The sequence below is a fragment of the Leuciscus leuciscus genome, assembly GCF_965113295.1.
Source record: "Leuciscus leuciscus genome assembly, chromosome: 2".
Lineage (NCBI taxonomy): Eukaryota > Metazoa > Chordata > Actinopteri > Cypriniformes > Leuciscidae > Leuciscus > Leuciscus leuciscus.
Window position 1 is genome coordinate 43,467,042 of NC_138726.1, and position 19,557 is coordinate 43,486,598.

Here is a 19,557-nt window from a genome sequence, read left to right on the forward strand (position 1 = left end):
AATTTTGACCCATACAATGTTTTGTTGGCTATTGCCACAAATATACCCGTGCAACATAAGACTGGTTTTGTGATCCAGGGTCACATATAAGGTTTGAGTTTCATGGAAACGTGTTGTTATTATAACTAAAACTATTTAATTGTTTTTGTAAATTGAAACAAAACTTATACAAGATAAAATATAAATATTAGATGAAAAATGTAGTACTAAAAATTACTAAAACTGAAACAAATAGAAATATTTAAAAAACGATTACACTATTTGGAAACACTTTATTTTACAGTATCCTTGTTACAGTAATAACTATAAATTATGCATAATTACATGCAACTAACCCTACAACAAACCTAATCAAAAGTAAAGCAGTTAATATTACTCAGTGCTTAAATGTATAATTACATGGTAACAAGGACACCTTAAAATAGTGGGTTACACATTTAAAGGTATCCTTGTAACCGTGTAATTATACATTTAAGCACTAAGTAGTATTAATTAACTACATGTACTTATTATAGGATTATAGTTAGGATTCGGGTTTATTGTATGGTTAGTTGCATGTAATTATGCATCATTTATAGTTATTACTATAGTAACATGTAATGTGTAACAAATACACTGTAAAATAAAGTGTAAAAAAAAGAAAAAAAAGTGATTTTCAGTCCAGGGCAGCAACAGCACTTCTTACTCTGGTTAGAAGATGTTTAAATACAAGGCAAGCAACACTGAATAGACCATAACTTATTTTTTTCTCTTAGCACTTAGTTGACTGGAAGAGTTGAGAGAGGAAAGAAAATGATATGAGCTGGACTCGAACCTATACAGCCTGCATGAGCAGCATGGCTCTGAATGCTCTAACCGCTGCACAGGAAATGAACAGCAAGAGATCTATGTCAGCATTCCCAAAAACAGCCCCTTATTAGCCTTCCTAAACTTATGGTGGTGGCACGTTCACCATGACCAATAAACTCAGGCATGCTTCTTTCACAGTACACTGTCAAATTTAACAGGCTGTGAAAAACACTTCTCAGCCTCGGCGGAACATGTCATCATACACCCCCAGTGACACAACACTGTCAAGTTCATTCTTTAGTGAACAATCATACCACAGGAATCCGAGGTACAAATGTACTCAAAAGATAGTTCTGCTGAATGCAAACATACGTCTCCAAACACTACAAGCTTTTATCTCTAATTGAACATTTAGTGCATCAGCAAACTCTGCTGCATAAAAGCTTTTCAGTGGTTGCATCAAAGAACGCTTGACATTAAAGCATGTACAACAAAGCCTTCACTACAACAATGGTCTTATCTATCTTGTTGCAACTCGATTCAGTTCCTGAATAAACATGATCCTGAAGTCAATCCTGCTACCTCATCTGTGAAATTAATTTATGTAATGATCAATATCACCACAAGAAAACCCAAATAAAAACTGAAATGCAAGAAAAATATGCAATGGAAAACCATAGTAACACTATGAAATTCAAAAACACATCAATAAAACCTATATAAAAAACATAAATATAACAAATAATGTTTGCTAAAGCACAGGAACCAACGGAAGTGCTCCTAAAACGCTGTGTCCCCGGTTTTCCAGTAAGCTTGGTCCGTCCATCATTGTAATGTAAGTTAAAAGACCCTCCTCTGAAAGGTTCTTCATCATTACAGGGCTTTCAGCCCTTTCTTGGGCAGGCCGACTGCAACCAGGCCTTTCTTTTTTATGTATGCCATCCACATCTGAGGGGAGTCAGCCACAGGCCTGCCATTAGACTCCATCAAATTACATTTGGCATTTCTAAGAGACTTTAGGCACCTATGGAGTCAATGCGAGTCAGGTATAAGAAGCTGAATAGAGCATTTTGATGGATTAAAAGCTGGATTTGATTTCACAAAGTGATTTTAAACCACAATCATTGTAGGATGCATTACTAAAATAACAATGGAAAAAAGCAAGGCAACAATGACATTACTTACCAAAATAAAAATAAAAAATACAACTCCTGTGACCCCATAATATATATATTTTTTTATTTTTTTATTTTTATTGTGTTAAGCATAAACAGTCTGTTGACATCATTGTATAAAAACTCTTCACATTGTAACACAATTAACTGCGATAAGTTAGGACATTTTATTTTTAGACCACCAAACAGTTGATTATCTGAGAAGCAGCTCTTTAGGTCACATACAGTAAAACAGACCAGAAGTGAAACCTGTACAAAAAAAATGATGATGCACGCAAGATTACTGTACCTCGCTCAGTCGTCATCAGCCTGTCAGGCACAGATTGGTGCATCTTTCTGTAAAGGGCTACAAAAACACAAGCACATTTCCTGATTCCCTCTTGCCCTAGCCTTTTTTCCAAAAGCATCATTACTTTGCTAAACTGCATTGGCCCTATACAATAGTTTTGCTATTTTCCACTGTTAATTAGAAATCTGCATTCTTTAGCTCTTTGTTCTCATCATATTACTTCCGAACTACTTGCCACGGAATTCCCTGCATTAGCATTGAGGATAAACAGAATAGCAAACAGTAGCGCTGTTTGTTTAGCCATAATGCAGGTTTGAGGGAAAGCAGTCTATGACATTATGAATGATTATCATGAATAATCTCTCATTGTGTTAGACTGCTACTTTGCCATTTTTTCTTCACCCTTTATAAATTAAACAGTGAACAGTGACATGACAATATATTTTTTGTTTGTTTTTGTTTTTCGATAAAAAAAAAAGAATATTAATGTTTCTAAAAAATATATATAAAAACCACAATATGAAAATGTGACAATATTTAGAATGTTATATATAAATAATAGTGCTGGGCAAAGATTAATCGCGATTAATCGCATCCAAAATAAAAGTTTGTGTTTGCATAATATATGTTTGTGTACTGTGTATAATTATTTTGTATATATAAATACACACATATGCATGTATATATTTAAGATTTTTTTGAATTTATATATAAATTATTTATATTTATATATAATATAAATGATGTATAAATACATATACAGTATATACATGCATATTATTTCTTAAATAAATACATGCATATGTGTGTATTTATATATACAAAATAATTATACACAGTACACACACATATATTATGCAAACACAAACTTTTATTTTGGATGCGATTAATCGCGATTAATCTTTGCCCAGCACTAATAAATAATATTTACCTTTTGGGAATTTAAATTGTTAATGTTTTGCCCACTGGTTCAGTTTACCGCTGGACATGACAGAGCTGATCACTAATGTAAAGAGATGAAGTATGTAAAGTATACCCAATCATTTTGACATTTTGTTAAACAGACCATTCGATTATTGGGTAAAATCATTCATAACAGCTTTGCTACAAAGACAGACAACATGTAACGTATATTACATCCAGTTATACAGACACCACAAGCATGCTAACAGTCAAATGCAAGAAGTTGTGTAGTGGTGCAGTCGGGCCTGTTTATATTCAGTAGATTAAAGTCCACATAGAGAAGTATTACCACAACTCTCAACTCCCCTTGCACTATGACAGCTTTTACACGTGGGATGAACATATAATTTGGCATCTCACAAGAGCAGAACAGGCAATTGTGAAACCAAAAGCCATGTTTATATAGAGAAAGAAGAACACATTATTTAACAAAACTGCAGATAGTAGTAGTATAGCTACACAAAAGATATTGATTTCTCCTAGTCTCAGCAATTCAAGTCCTAATGCAGTACTAAAACTCAGTATCTCTATCAAGAACAACTTGTATGGTAATCTTAAGGTCTGTATTTTAAAAGAGGTCTAAGGGAAGACGGTCTGAAATCATTATCTGTTGTCTAAAATGTTGGAATTGTTTATACATAAATATAAATAAATGTTTATTATTATACATTCTTCTGGTTTTATGGTCTTATTTTTTTATTTTTATAAATGTTCTTTATTGGCAGATGGTTCCATGGAGAAACTTTAACATCCATGATGGAACCTTTCTATTGCACAAAAGATTCTTAATAGTTAAAAAAACATTTTTGGAGATTATTAAAATGGTTATTTTAGGAACAGTTTATTGAAGGGTCTTTAGGGAATGGTTCTTCTAAAAATCCCCTTTTGGTGTTTATGTAAATGATGTATTTCTACAATGGTCATCTCAACGCCACATGAAAACACACTATTCAACACATTTTCAATGCCAAATCAAGATAGCATTATCACAAAGCACTATCAAGGGAGCTTGTAATGAATGTGGTTTCTCTGCCTGATTAACCACATTTCACTCCCCACCCAACTTAAAAATAGCAATAACAAAAAATAACAGAGCAAAGTAGTATTTAACTAAAAGTTTTAACTATTTGCTTTCATGGCACAGTCTATTTTCTCAGCTTTAAAATGTTCACTACGCAGGCTGCAAAGTTATTCAATTGTTTCAATAAGATTCACATTTTGTCCTTGCAGATATTCAGTATAACGGTCAGCTAGCGGGCTGTACCAAGTTCACAATGAACAACATGCTCAGAGGTAAATCTTTATCGAAATTTAGACCTCTTAGCATCAGACTTCAAGCAGCAGCACCATGGCATTCCCACCGATACTTCAGGACTTCAGCTGTACTATACTAGGGGAAAAAACACTTTTTAACACTATTGAAACACAAAGTTCCGGATGTTCTCATTCAACCTCGTTTTCAACTCTTTCTTTACGTGCTGCCCCGTGTTGTCTCACCTGCCAGAGTGCAGTAGATTATCTACTTCCTCCTGGGCTCATTCCCCCAGTCGGGTTTGTCCCCCGAAACGGTGGCAGGATGAGAGAAGAGCTCTGATGGGAAAGTTGAAATCCTGCTGATGTGAAGCAGCCAAAGCTCTCCAATCTACACAAGTTCTCCTGAGAACAGCCTGCCCGAAGTTTCACTCACCGCAAAGTATTTGACGGCCGTTCAGAGATCAAACTCTTTCATGACCAGAACCGAGCTCAGCCACACAGCTTATCAGATATACCCTCTTTTCTCTAACTTTCCCTCCCTCTTTCTCTCTCTCTCTCTCAAACTCCCACCCTCTTGATCTCTTGCCAAACTACAGCCCAATTGGGAGGTGTTTCTGTGACAAAATAAATATTTCCCTATCTGAGCTTCGTAACACAGAAGCAACCCGGCTTTATCGCACTAGCCTGTTGCCCTCCCAGAAAGCATCTCTTGTTTCTATTGTACTGCCAGGTTTTCTTGGCAAAAGCATACAGCAAATTTTTTATTGTTTTTAGTTTCCTGTGAAAAAAAACGACTAACAATTGGAGGGGAAAACTTTGATAATTTGACAACATCACTGCAAAAATGTCATTTTACTTTCAATTTTACCATATGACGACAGCCTGCAGAGAAATGCGTTTCCCCTCCGTTAACCAAAACCTTGTTCTGAGTCAAGGCACACACCACTGCACCTGCATCAGATTCTCTCCAACAGCATGTTTGCAACATTTCAACCTACTGGCTAGACTGTGGGCTGTAAATACTAGTAGGTTAGCTCACAAGAGATAAAACATGAGGTATGCAGACCAGGAAAGTAGGTGTTATTTGCACAGCTCTAAAGCAAATATTGAATCAGATACAAAAAAATAAAAAAAATAAAAAAAAATTCAGCTCACAATAGAACAATGGCCATAAGGCCAAAAGGTTTAAAATGCACTTGGATGGGAAACTATAATGAGTTTGTTTTGATAAATATGTATACTTGTAAAAAAAAATAAAAAAAAAGGTCAACAAGAGCACTGAATAAAACAAAACCTGAGTCAGCAGCAATAATAAACCATTACGCAACTTTGTACAAAACGCATCACGTCAAGCATGCATTTCACAAAGAAGTAAACTCAACACTATAATAATCTATAGCTTTATGAACATTATACATCTTAGTTGAGAGGAGAGACTGAGGAAGAAAGGACCTGTAACTGTAAGAGGAAAGCGCTGTGGGATTTGGTTACTCAGCCTTGCAGTGAATTACTTTAACTGAGCCATTTTTCAAAAGACAAACTGTCCAATTGTAATTCATTTTTTTTAACAGGCCGGCCGGTTTCACTGGATGATTTTAAAGGTTTTATATAATGCATTCAAAAAGCTATTTTACAGAGTTCTGGATAGGCCCTATTACTCAAATATATATTATTCTCCACATTAAAGGCTATGGAGGAGTTACAAATACATACAAGGGTTGTCAATCAAATACAAATGTTAAATGCAAATAATTACATGGTTCAAATGATGATCATTTTGAATTGAATATTTGCTAAGATTTTAATAAATCACACTAAATTAACATTTAATTAACATGTATAATACTTTTACAATTGAAAAAACTATTAAAATGAATGAGTTCAATTCCCAGGGAATGCATGAACTAATAAAATGTGGCTTGAGTATAAAAGTAAGTTTCTTTGGATAAAGGCTGCATGTGCCAAATTCATGAATGTAAACATTAAACCAGCCGTAATATATCCGCATGATAAAACAAACTTCTCTCTTCAAAATTGTTGAACCTATTTTGAGTCTAACCAGCAACAGTGACTGCTCTTTTCCTGCTGGTGGCATCGAGCACCTCTCTCTGAACACACCGACCATCCTTTCAGTAACGGCCCCTAATCTGCTGCTGAGTGACATCATGATCCCGGCCCCTCATGAGTGAGGCATCCCTCTTAAAAAAAAAAAAGAAAAGAAAAAAAGGTTTTGCAAGGTGCTGTCACTGTGGTACAAAAAAAGCAATCTTGTCATTCTGGCTACCTAAAGCTTCCTTGATACAAAGGATAGTTTTCCAATATAAGGACATAAAGCACATTAAAGACCTCACATGTCCAAACAAGCCTCAGACTTTAAAGAACATTGAGAGCTCAACGTGTTCATCAAACAACACATTTCAAAGGATAGCCCCCAAAACTGAAGAGCACCCCAGCAGAAAGCTAATTAGAGCAAAGTAAAAGGACAAGGGTCCCGGAACAACGAATGGGAGGTTTAGTTGAACACAAACACAAATGTTGTTCGCTCCGCCTGGTTGCTCACAGGCTCAGCTGCAGAACCCAGTCCACCGAGCAGCATGACGGACTGATGATGATGTGTCAAGCAAGCAGTGAGTGTAAAGAGAGACTTAAAAGAGAACCAATGCTAAGTGAGACATACAGTAATTACCAAAATGATTAGGTCAATTTCCTACACAAACAAACAGTTAAAGCAATAACAACTACCCCATCACGACTCATAAAATATCAAACCTCTGATTAGGCAGAAAATAAACCCCACATGTTTTTGATGTAACCCATTTAATTTCAGACAAAACTGATTAAAATGAAAATCTGATCCGGTGCTTTGCTCGCTAACAGAGCATTACCATGACAACATTTGCTCAGATGAACTCCTTTGGATTTCAAAGCCCCCAGAAAAGCGCGTTCCAGTGCGCCTGGAGGCGAAAACTCTGGAAAAATCTTCAAAGTTTGAGAACAGCTAACAAAACAAAAGTTGAAGAAGCTGAACCCTTGGCCTTGAAACAGTTTACATCCTCGTTTATGAGATGGAGCTTCCTATATGGTCAGCACTTCTGTTGGGTCTTTTAATAGCCTAATATTAACAAGCCCATCAAACGGCTTGTCATTAGTCGGCAAAAAAAGTCTTAGTTAAATAACTACTGATCAACCAACAAAGCATTATACACACCCCCTTTGTCCATATACCGAGATCTTCACAATGGCCTGAGGGAAAAGATGCTCCCATAAGAATGTGGCAGCATCAGCACTTCCATCACTTCACTGGCACAAAATTAGCCTGCTGATAAATATTTATAAAGAACAATTTCGCAGCAATTTATCACAGAAATCGCTGTTTTACAGCCACCCGGACAGTCATAATGAAATGACTTTCAAAGGCACTTAGAAGATCAATAGCGACAGCAATTTGTGTTGGGGGCTCGGGATGGAAAAAAAAGTTGTTACCTGAAATAATCCAACACCCAACACCCAAACCTGCTTTATCTAAACCAGGAACAGCGACCTGTGCCGGGTTCATTAAGAAACTCTATCTGTAGCAACCCCAACAACAGCCTACAACACGCCTCGTGAGTTCATCTCAGCTCCGCACAGCCGCTCAACATTGATTCAGTTTAGCTGACTGCTCACGTCTAGCAGAGGCATAACTTTACTTTTATGGGCTTTGCTAACACATATGGCAAGATGGGTCCTAATGACAGGAGAGACAGAATGACATGGACATGTGTGGTTTTTCTGAGCCAAACAAATGTCAGACAGGGGGAAAAACAAATGAAATCACAAACCATAAAGTCTGCACGTCAACCAACACATATAAACTGACAGATGCCATGTCTAGGTTTAGTACCTCAACATCTGCAGTAATAGCTGCAGGATAGACATGATGCCCTGAGACTGCAGCAGAACAGCAGCACATCCGGATATCTTCATCTTAATTCAGTTAAGTCAACATTTACATTCAAAATATGTAGAAAAGAATCTTACAATTAATCAAATAACAGAATACCACTGAAATGTCATTATAGTGGTGACTATTCAAAATCATAAACTGTTCCAAGCATTGTAATAACAAGCTTGTTTTTGGAATCAGGGCAGAACATGAGATGCATAAGTTTGTGATACTGTGTTTATGTTCCTTCCTTTGGGACCGCAATTAATCATGGTTGATAATGCACACAACATTTTTTGGCTTCGTTCCCTTTTCATGACTTGTTACTTATTGCATGATGTGCATTCTAAACTATTAAAGACAGCAATTTAACTTCAAAATGTAATGTTTAAAGTGTAACTTCACCGATTTTCTACTCGCTTTGAATTGTTACAATATCGGTAGAATATTTACTCTTTAAACAGCATTATGGAAAAATGAAAAAAATGGAACAGCAGTTTCTTTGACTACAAACACAATGTTCGCAATGTTCTCTCCATATTTATGACTCTTTGCAGCCTTTATCCACTGCCTACAACGCTCTGGATCCTTCACTGGAAACCAAATGTAACTCACTCTAAACGTTCATTCTTTGAATTCTTGCTCCCAGGAACAATACAAGTCGACTCCATTATGACTAAAAAGTAGCCTATGCTGAGAAGTATTTCCTACTGAAGAAAGGCGCTATTTGACTATGGTCAACTGTATCCATAGTGGCCTGGGCATGGCCTTGGAAGGCAACATGCCCAGTGCATTATGGGTGTTGAAGTTTTCTGTTTTCTCTAGCCAGATAGCACAAATAAAAAATAAAATAAAATTAAATTAATCAAAAAAAAATTCACCTTTCTACTGCAAAGGCAGCCAAGTTTTAATGAAAGCTCACTTTGCCAGCAGTGAGGTACTTTTTTAATTCAATGTGTTACTTGCAGACTTTTTTTTATTATTTATGAAATTTGATAGCAATTTCTGAGTGAAAATCGTTTCTATGCCCAAAATGTTTTCAGTGTACCGTACACACATATATATTTCATAAAGGTGTTAATGTAAGGGCAATCTTCTTTACAACTGCATTCTCTGGGCTAGAATAAGGTGTTCAGTCTTGATGGTGTGCTGTTTTTAGGTTTGGAATGGAGAGATTGCTGTAATCTGACGAAGCTAACCAGTAATGACAAACTGACTGGGCCGCAGATTTGTCGCAGTAATAAGGAAGCATGTGGTCTGTAGTCTTAGACAGCCCCAGGCACCACATCACCACGGCCATCCAAATGAGGCTGTCAGAGCGAAATTAGAAACACTGATACTGATTATAATGCTGCAGATTAAATACACGGGAGCTGTGGGGGGGAAAAAATGGAAAAAGTATCAAATTCTATTAAAACGCAATCACCCAGGTTATTTTTTCTTTGTAAATAGGACTGTTCCTACTAAGATTTAAAGCCCCGTGTTTTGCACTAGCCCGAGAGCACAAACTATTATTAAATTTTTATTTCGAAAGCCAGGTAATAAACACCAATGAGATCCACTTAATAAACATGGATCAGGAATACACACAGGAATAAGGCACAAACAAAAGATAAAAGGAGGCACTTGTTTCTCTTAAAATGTCTGGAAATCCTAACCTATTGGTGTGGGACAAAATACCTAGAAAAGTCACACTGGATGAAGTCATCATTGAGACAATCAACCAAATTATACACACAACACTACACTACCTCCTGTTTTAATTGGACTAAAGTGACTGGAAATTAAAAAGTAATACCAGACCAAATATGCACTAACCAAGTATGCCTTTCCTTGTCTTTCACCCCATTATAATTCCTTATCAGATGTGGGTTTCATGTTATCAAATAGATATGTAAAACACTGAGCATTTGACTGCCTCAGTATTCTTATGATCTGTGATCTTGGGAGTGACCTGACCTGCAGTGACCTAAGAAAATGTTAACCTGAGATTTAACTTGAGATGCAATACCTTCTTTCTGACTGTCAGAGGGAAAATGAGACAACGATATGAGACAATACATTGTCAGCAGGGTGCTGCAGAGGGAAATATTGCTGTGACAGTTGTTCTTTGGGCATAAACACGATCCCGTGGACTCCACGCAGTCAAAATCAGAGCGGCCCTGTAATATCTGCAGCAAGGACAAACTTTGCAGGATCATACTGTCATACAGGAAATACACATTCCTCTCAGGCCACACTCTTCCTAATAAGAGCTGTCAACTGCCCGTCCAGAGAGCACACAGAGAATGCTAATGGTGTACCCTAAATTCAACAACTCTAAATTCATAACAGATTTCCATTTTTAAGGCCATTTCGTAGGTCATAAAACATAAATAGATAACGTTCCAAAGTCTGGGGTCATTAATATTATTTTTCTTAAGAAATTAATACTTTTATATTTAGCAAGGATGCATTAAACTGATTAAAAGTGACAGTAAAGACATGTATGTATAATGTTGCAAAAGACTTTGATTTCAAATAAATGCTGTTTTGATACACTTTCTATTAAAACAATCCAGAAAATGTATCATGATTTCCCCAAAAATATTAAGCAGCACAACATTAATAAGAAATGTTTCTTAAGCACACATTAAAAAAGTCACACTTAAAAAAAAAGAAATCTCGTATCAGAAAAAGAAGCATCAAGATGCATTGATAATCATTTTATCATCACATCGCAGCCCTAGAGATTCACACCCCTAATATTATATATATTTATATATATATACACATACACACACACACACACACATATACACATATATACACATATATATACACGTACACATATATACACTCACCTAAAGGATTATTAGGAACACCTGTTCAATTTCTCATTAATGCAATTATCTAATCAACCAATCACATCATGGCAGTTGCTTCAATGCATTTAGGGGTGTGGTCCTGGTCAAGACAATCTCCTGGACTCCAAACTGAATGTCAGAATGGGAAAGAAAGGTGATTTAAGCAATTTTGAGCGTGGCATGGTTGTTGGTGCCAGACGGGCCGGTCTGAGTATTTCACAATCTGCTCAGTTACTGGGATTTTCACGCACAACCATTTCTAGGGTTTACAAAGAATGGTGTGAAAAGGGAAAAACATCCAGTATGCGGCAGTCCTGTGGGCGAAAATGCCTTGTTGATGCTAGAGGTCAGAGGAGAATGGGCCGACTGATTCAAGTTGATAGAAGAGCAACTTTGACTGAAATAACCACTCGTTACAACCGAGGTATGCAGCAAAGCATTTGTGAAGCCACAACACGCACAACCTTGAGGTGGATGGGCTACAACAGCAGAAGACCCCACCGGGTACCACTCATCTCCACTACAAATAGGAAAAAGAGGCTACAATTTGCACAAGCTCACCAAAATTGGACAGTTGAAGACTGGAAAAATGTTGCCTGGTCTGATGAGTCTCGATTTCTGTTGAGACATTCAGATGGTAGAGTCAGAATTTGGCGTAAACAGAATGAGAACATGGATCCATCATGCCTTGTTACCACTGTGCAGGCTGGTGGTGGTGGTGGTGTAATGGTGTGGGGGATGTTTTCTTGGCACACTTTAGGCCCCTTAGTGCCAATTGGGCATCGTTTAGATGCCACGGCCTACCTGAGCATTGTTTCTGACCATGTCCATCCCTTTATGACCACCATGTACCCATCCTCTGATGGCTACTTCCAGCAGGATAATGCACCATGTCACAAAGCTCAAATCATTTCAAATTGGTTTCTTGAACATGACAATGAGTTCACTGAACTAAAATGGCCCCCACAGTCACCAGATCTCAACCCAATAGAGCATCTTTGGGATGTGGTGGAACAGGAGCTTCGTGCCCTGGATGTGCATCCCACAAATCTCCATCAACTGCAAGATACTATCCTATCAATATGGGCCAACATTTCTAAAGAATGCTTTCAGCACCTTGTTGAATCAATGCCACGTAGAATTAAGGCAGTTCTGAAGGCGAAAGGGGGTCAAACACAGTATTAGTATGGTGTTCCTAAAAATCCTTTAGGTGAGTGTATGTATATGTATGTATGTATGTATGTATATATATATATATATATATACACACATACACACACACACACACACACACACACACATATATATATATACATACACATACACACAGAAAACATTCTTAACTTGCTGAAACCGACAGTGATATGTAAAAAAAAAAATTTACAATAAAAAAAAACACAAAGACATTTTCTAAAGGAGATCTATTTCAAAGGCTACCTCTAGGGAAAATTGAAGTCGAAGTCAAAGCCAAAGCAAAGAAAAGTAACACAAGGACAAAATCAAAGATGCCTAAAGCAGCACAGGAAGAATATATTCCTCCTGTCAATCCTTAGGTCAGATGAAGGCACTAAATTATCTGCGTTTCTGTATCTTCAGACATCTCATAATCTTACAAGAGCTTTGCTTCCGACAAGTCCTCTGAGCAGTTTTCAGCTCATCTCTTTAGATTAGAAATGTTCAGGCTTGTGCTATTCTCAGGACACCCTGCAGTTGAGGCTTCAACAGACGATGGCTTCAGTTCAGCCAAACACTTAGCTGCATTTATCACTGATGGTTCTCCTCCAAATGTAAGCAACCTTGTCACAACGTTAGGCTCCATGTGCATAAAACAGATTTACAGCAGGCAGAATACATCAGTGGCATTAGAGCCAGTGTTCTGCCATGCCAAAAAAAACAACAAAAAAAAACGGTACCAATAGTAACAACAGTTGAGTATTTTATTCAAAAAGGTTTTAATTCAGATGAGCCAAAAATGTACCATTTAGACTGTATGACCTCTTATTTGTGGCTTTTAAAACAAGTTACTACTTCCTATTAACCAAGGCAACGGGTCATTAGACTTTCTAGTAGTAGCAACAATGCCTTAAACAACCAATTATCAAGTGGAAAAAGGGGGGAAACCTTTGGTTTGTTTTCCTGCATCTATGGGACAGCTGTGCTAAACAAACCCTTGATAAAATGCTTATATGTTGCATGTAACAAAAGGACATTGTTCTTGTATTATTGCACATGTCACAATCCATTAGACACTGATGCCATTAGACAGAATCCCCAATGTGGAAGGAGAGGACTTTTTTTTTTAAATGCAAATAATCCAGTCTCAAAGAACAAGCAATGACTCTATAGCTGCACATTGTTTTATCTACAGGATGCCATACTGAGTGCTGTACCTGAACAGCTGTTTTCTGGCAAGCATTTTCTTCTTTATTATTTAAAGAATTATTTAAATACATTATTTATTTTCAACTCCCGGGTGTGATAATGACTGACCAAAGGAATTGATATATGTGTAATGGTGGTGCACTATAAAGTTTGCTTTATATCATCCATTGATCTCAATGTTTTATAATAGCAATAACTGAGTGACATTTCAAATTTTTATCCTATCCCTAAACTTAGCTCACAGAAACCTTTCTGCATTTTCATTAAGACACTATTCAGAATGTTTATTAAACCTGGGGACAGTTGACTGGTCCAGGCAAAATCTGACCCACACACATATTCAAACGCTTACCAGTGACCACATATGTTTACATCTGGATTATCCATTTCATCTCTGGTCTAAATGGGGGATGGGGGGCGGAGACCATAATCCCAACAGAAATCATAAGCCATTCCAACTTTCAGAATCTTAATAAAGTCTAGAAAAAGCATTGTTATATTGTTGATACTAAAAATTTTCCTTCAGCAATATCCTCTACACATAAAGGCCAACACAATCCATTATGCATAAGGAGATGTAGCTCACTCCAAAGCCCCGGACTCTCTGCACTGTAATATAAATAATCACTGAGTTCAAATAGAACTGGCACTAACAAGTCAATAAAAAATAAAAAATCAATACACTGCCAACTCAGGCTTAAGTCAAAGAAGCCATAGGACTCTTAAGGTATATTACAGTCTAATTCTAGTTACAGAATTTGGATTCTTCTTCTCCTTTCAGCATACGGCATCAGGAGTTCACCTACATTCACCGCAGAGCAGTAGTCTGGCATCTCCTGCTGTGTAGGGCCAGGGGTGAGTTGTACAACAGACACGGGCTCTTTTTAACAGGCCTTAAAGGACAGAGGCACAGATAGTAGGATATAGCTGTCAGACACATTATTCATTACAGTGAGAGTGCCAGAGGTTTTTCTGTGAACCCTACATCTCAACTACAAAAAATAAAGAAAAGAAAGGAGAAAGAGCCCACCCATGGAGGTGGGCCCTTTCTCTTAAATTCTAAAAGTTGAAATGTGAATTGCTGTGCCTCTAGATACAAAATGCAGAATTGCATAAATACTGAGAAGTGAATTTCCATAATTACCCGTCTACCATTGGTCACACAAACACAGTCCAGCCCTAAACTAATGCAATTGGTTCAGCCAACAGTACAGAATGCTTAAACAAATGGAGAAATGCTGATAGCAGAGTCACAGTGTTTAAATGTTAGGAAAACATTTTAATACTGAAATAAAATGCTATAAATATGCAATTGTTTTTCTAATTAAAATCAGAATCTTGATATGGCTTAGTGTGATTATCAAATATTGTTGTTATTTTTCTTAAATACTAAAATACATTTTGTATTTTACCATTAAATAGTATTACTTCAACAGTAATATAATTTTTTTTGTTTAATATTTTTTATTATTAATAATAATATTACTATTATCATAATCTTATAATTGTTAGGGTAAATTGTGCATTCTGGAGAAAATCGCAATCATGTTTTTTTTATTAAAAAAATATATAATTAATCCAAATATTAATCTTTTATAAATACATTTAAAATTTCTAAATGCATCACATTTTTCCAAAATCGTGCAGCCTTACTACCAATGTGAATAAAACTCTGTTTTCACTTTAGTCATAAACAGGCAAAACTACACCTAGTATATAATGCGTAACCAACTGTAGAAACAGTCATGCTGCATTACTGAAAAACAATGACCATGTGTCCGACACCACAACTAAGAGATGGTTCGAGAACATTGTGGTATTTCTGGGCTGTTTTCCATAAAGATTTAAATGAAGATATTATGAATAATCAGTCACTTTTTTCCATCACAACAGTAGAAAAGAGAGATAAAGAGTGAGAGAGACAAAAAAGGTGGGGAAACCAGAGCTAATGGACTCTATAAGCAATGAAACTTGCACAATCCTATTTGGTTCCAGCAGTCGGCCTTCGTCCTTCTGTCACCTCACAGTCAATATGCTCACACAGACACAACACACTGAGTGCCATTCGCACCAATCCAGTTATAGGACTGCTAGTCTGGTTTTAAAGCATATATATATGCATTAGCCTTGTGAACACCCTGTCCGTACATACAATACGCTGCCTAAAAAAAGCACTGATCAGATAAGGACAGGGACACTGTAGAAAGGTCAGCGAGTCGAATGTTTGGGCTGAGCAGGGTCTGATGGCTAGTTACAACAAGCATTGATGAGTACATAACAGTCTCTGACATAACAGACCATGTTGGATGGTCAGACCATGTTGGATGTTTTAATGCAAATGGTATGTAATTCGGCAAAATTGTGACTTTTTGGATACATTTTTAAATTTTGATCCCATGTTGCATAATATGTATAACACACACTTTGTAGATCAAATGTAAGGAATAATTTACGACAGGCCGTTGAATTATTAGAAAAATAATGCACACCCGAGGTAATGCGGTCACGACACGAAGCGTGTGTGATTTTTTTTTTTAAATCTGACATAGCACAAAAAATAAAAATGCACAAAAAATAATGTTGCTGCTAATCTTTGACATATTCAAGACTGTGATAATCCAAAGCCAAGGTTTTCACTTTGCATTTAGTATATGGAAAATAATTACATTTTTGTGTTTTTTCCTCTTATACAAATTGATGGTATCGTCACCAAAACTGGAATTTAAAGGGTTAAAATCCTGAAATTAAATAAATATTTGGTAGTTATGATGAGGACTGATGCTGGTTAAAAGATTTAACTCAGTAAAGGGGAAAATAATAATAATATATAATATTTTAGGCAGTGTTTAATGTGTGACCATTTTTGGTCCTTAAAGGGGCTATATGCTTTTTTTCTGAAATTTAAACTCGCGACTGACACCTGTGGCCAAAAAACAGAACTGCTCTTCCTTTCTGCTCGCTCTCGCAGCGCGCGCTCGTACGTGCACACTTCACAAGTCATCTGCTGCAAGGAGGTCAACATTATGTTTACTGAGGTAAGAATTATTTATCTGAAATTAGTGATCTGAAACGTTTAACATGAACGCGCTTGACGTCACATCCGCAGACAGCGCGGGAAAAATCCGACCCGACAGAAAATAGGAAAAATAGGATACAGGCTTATAGGTGCACCCACTGTGAGCGGACAAGGTGTCAGTATGCTCATCAGGAGATGTTTGAGTCATAAATGGTAAAATAAAAAGGCTATTGTTAAGTTTATTTTGGGGGAAAAGATGCATATAGCCCCTTTAACGCGCTAAGTGTGATTTTTCTTTTTTAAATCGGACATAACACAAAATCTTTAAATGCACCAGAAATAATGTTGCCGCTAATCTTTGACATATTCAAGACTGTGATAATCCAAAGCTAAAGTTTTCCTCTTTGCATTTAGTGTATGGAAAATAATTACATTTTTGTGTTTTTTCCTCTTATACATATTTATGGTATCGTCACCAAAACTGGAATTTAAAGGGTTAAAATCCTGAAATTAAATAAATATTTGGTAGTTATGATGAGGACTGATGCTGGTTAAAAGATTTAACTTAGTAAAAGTGGAAAATAATAATAATATATAATATTTTAGGCAGTGTTTAATATGTGACCATTTTTGGTCCTTAACGCGCTAAGTGTGATTTTTTTTTGATTTTTTTATCTGACATAACACAAAAAATAAAAATGCGTAAAAATCAATGTTGCTGCTAATCATGGACATATACCAGGCTGTGATAATTCCCTCCCAAGAAATCCACCTAGCATGTAGTACACAATTCTTTTTAATTTTTTTATGTTTTTTCCATCGATAAAAACAGTGGCATCATGTAAACAAATGGCATTTAAGGGGTTAAAATTCTGAAAATTAAATAAATATTTGGTAGTTATTTTCAGGACTGATGTTGGACATTTTTGTCCCTTAATAGTGCATTAAGGATGTATGATGTATGTTGACGTGCATTTCAACGTCGTAAAATATATGATGAGGCATAAGGGTTAAAAAAAGACACACTGTTTACATATCACACACTTGCATCTATATATACACACACGCAAATATTTTAAGTTTACATATACAGTATATAAATATATAAATATAAATATAAATATATATATATATATATATATATATATATATATATATATATATATATATATATATATATATATATATATATATATATATATATATGAAGAGTTCAGATGCAAAAGCCTCTAAGTGCCATCTGAAATTTTCTTCTATGATAATTTTTATCAAGCTCCTATAAGTTCAGTAATTTCACTTAAATTACTAATATATATATATATATATATATATATATATAATATTATTATATTCTCTCTCTCTCTCTCAAAGGAGAGCATCCACACAGATCAGTGACACATCTTCACATCTCTCTTTATTCTCAGTTTAGACTGCAGTGGGGAAGACATGTTCTCCTTCCCAGAGGCAGGCACTTTTAACTCAACCTGTGCTCCATTAGTCAAGAGAGCAAATAGAATTCAGGTGCATGGAGAAGATAATAACTACAGGGGTAAGCCAGCGTGACATTAAGAGATTATTGCTTTAACAAGTGAAGCTGTAAACGTACGGATGGGCAGACCTGGTGAACTGGCATGAATGTGTGACAAACTCCTGAAACAGAGAACATTTATTTGTATACACAGTATGGACTGCCTTCCAAAATAAAATAAAAAATTGACCCAATATTTACTGAAAGATTGACCAATAAAAACTGCCAATTTCTCAGTTTTTTTTATGCATACAATAAATATTTAAAAAAATACTATTACATTTAAATTTGTATTGCATATTTAAATGCAACTAAATGTAAATAAATCTTGAATCCAAATCTTAATATTACATTTAATTATACATGTTAAATATAAATCTCAAATACAAATATAAATCTTTGCCAGTGACGTAAACAGTGCTACAGGCAGCAGAAGTGTTGTTTTATGTAATGTGCTCCATTTTACATTCAGCACCCAATAACAGTGTTGTCACAGTGAGGCTCTGTGAAAAGGACTCTTATTTTGTCACTAGACTGTGAACATACTTGCTTGCATACACTTCTCCTTGTAACATCATAACACACAGGCTGAATCCAAATGACCCCCTAAACCCTCAATCACTATTGCCTACGTTAGTCCACTAATACAGTTCACTTGAAGAAGTGAATGAAAACAAGTGAGCGAATTCAGACAGCCGTTGAGCGTACATCAGCTGTAGACTTATTGCAGCGCAATGTGGGATTGAATGAGCGCATGCAACGTCCACAATGGTTTCGGACACCACTACAAATGAATGTCCCCTCAAATAATGCCCTATTTGAGGGTATGGGGGGTGATTTCGGATTCAGCCACATTATCTGTTAAGCGCAAATTTGAACACCATGCAGTTAACACAGATATGTTTGTGTCACTGATCATGTGTATTGTTTATTGTTGTTCCTGTCCCCATTATGCCATTTGTTTCTCAGTTTAACCTTTAAAGTGTTGTATGTATTTAGAAGTAAAACAAGACCGGTAATCATGTTAAATGTTTATGGTTTCCATAGCAAATTACATATTATAAATAGTTATACTTACGTACTTGAACACTTTCCCCATCCCAAACAGACTACAATGCTACACCATTTTAAAGATTTCATTCCCGCCAATAAAAGGCACAGTTCTTTGTTCTCATGTAGATTTGGGATCTGTTTGTTAAACATTAATAATTGAGTATGTTTTGTTCCAAATGTTTATAGATTTTTGTATTATGATAACAGGTTACATCTTTGTTACTGTTAAATCGCATTTCTTTGTCTTTCTTAAATGTCTTTATTACTTTTAATTTATAAATGGTTTAGTCCAAGTAGGAGGGGCTCTGCCTTTTTAAGATGGCCTCTCAGAGTTGTT

General features: G+C 36.0%; 1 protein-coding gene across 15 annotated transcripts in view; it reads right to left on the reverse strand.

The window, feature by feature from the left end:
• Positions 1–19,557, reverse strand: part of plekha7b (pleckstrin homology domain containing, family A member 7b) — a 102,198-nt gene that overhangs the window by 55,668 nt on the left and 26,973 nt on the right. Inside the window, exon 1 of one of the 15 annotated variants that reach the window (XM_082149777.1) lies at positions 4,714–5,012. The exons of 13 other annotated variants lie outside the window; for them this stretch is intronic. The gene's annotated coding sequence lies outside the window, so the exon portion shown is untranslated. Of the gene's footprint in view, positions 1–2,253; positions 2,687–4,713; positions 5,013–19,557 lie in introns of those variants that run through there. One more of the 15 variants, XM_082149778.1, reaches the window with a different exon arrangement.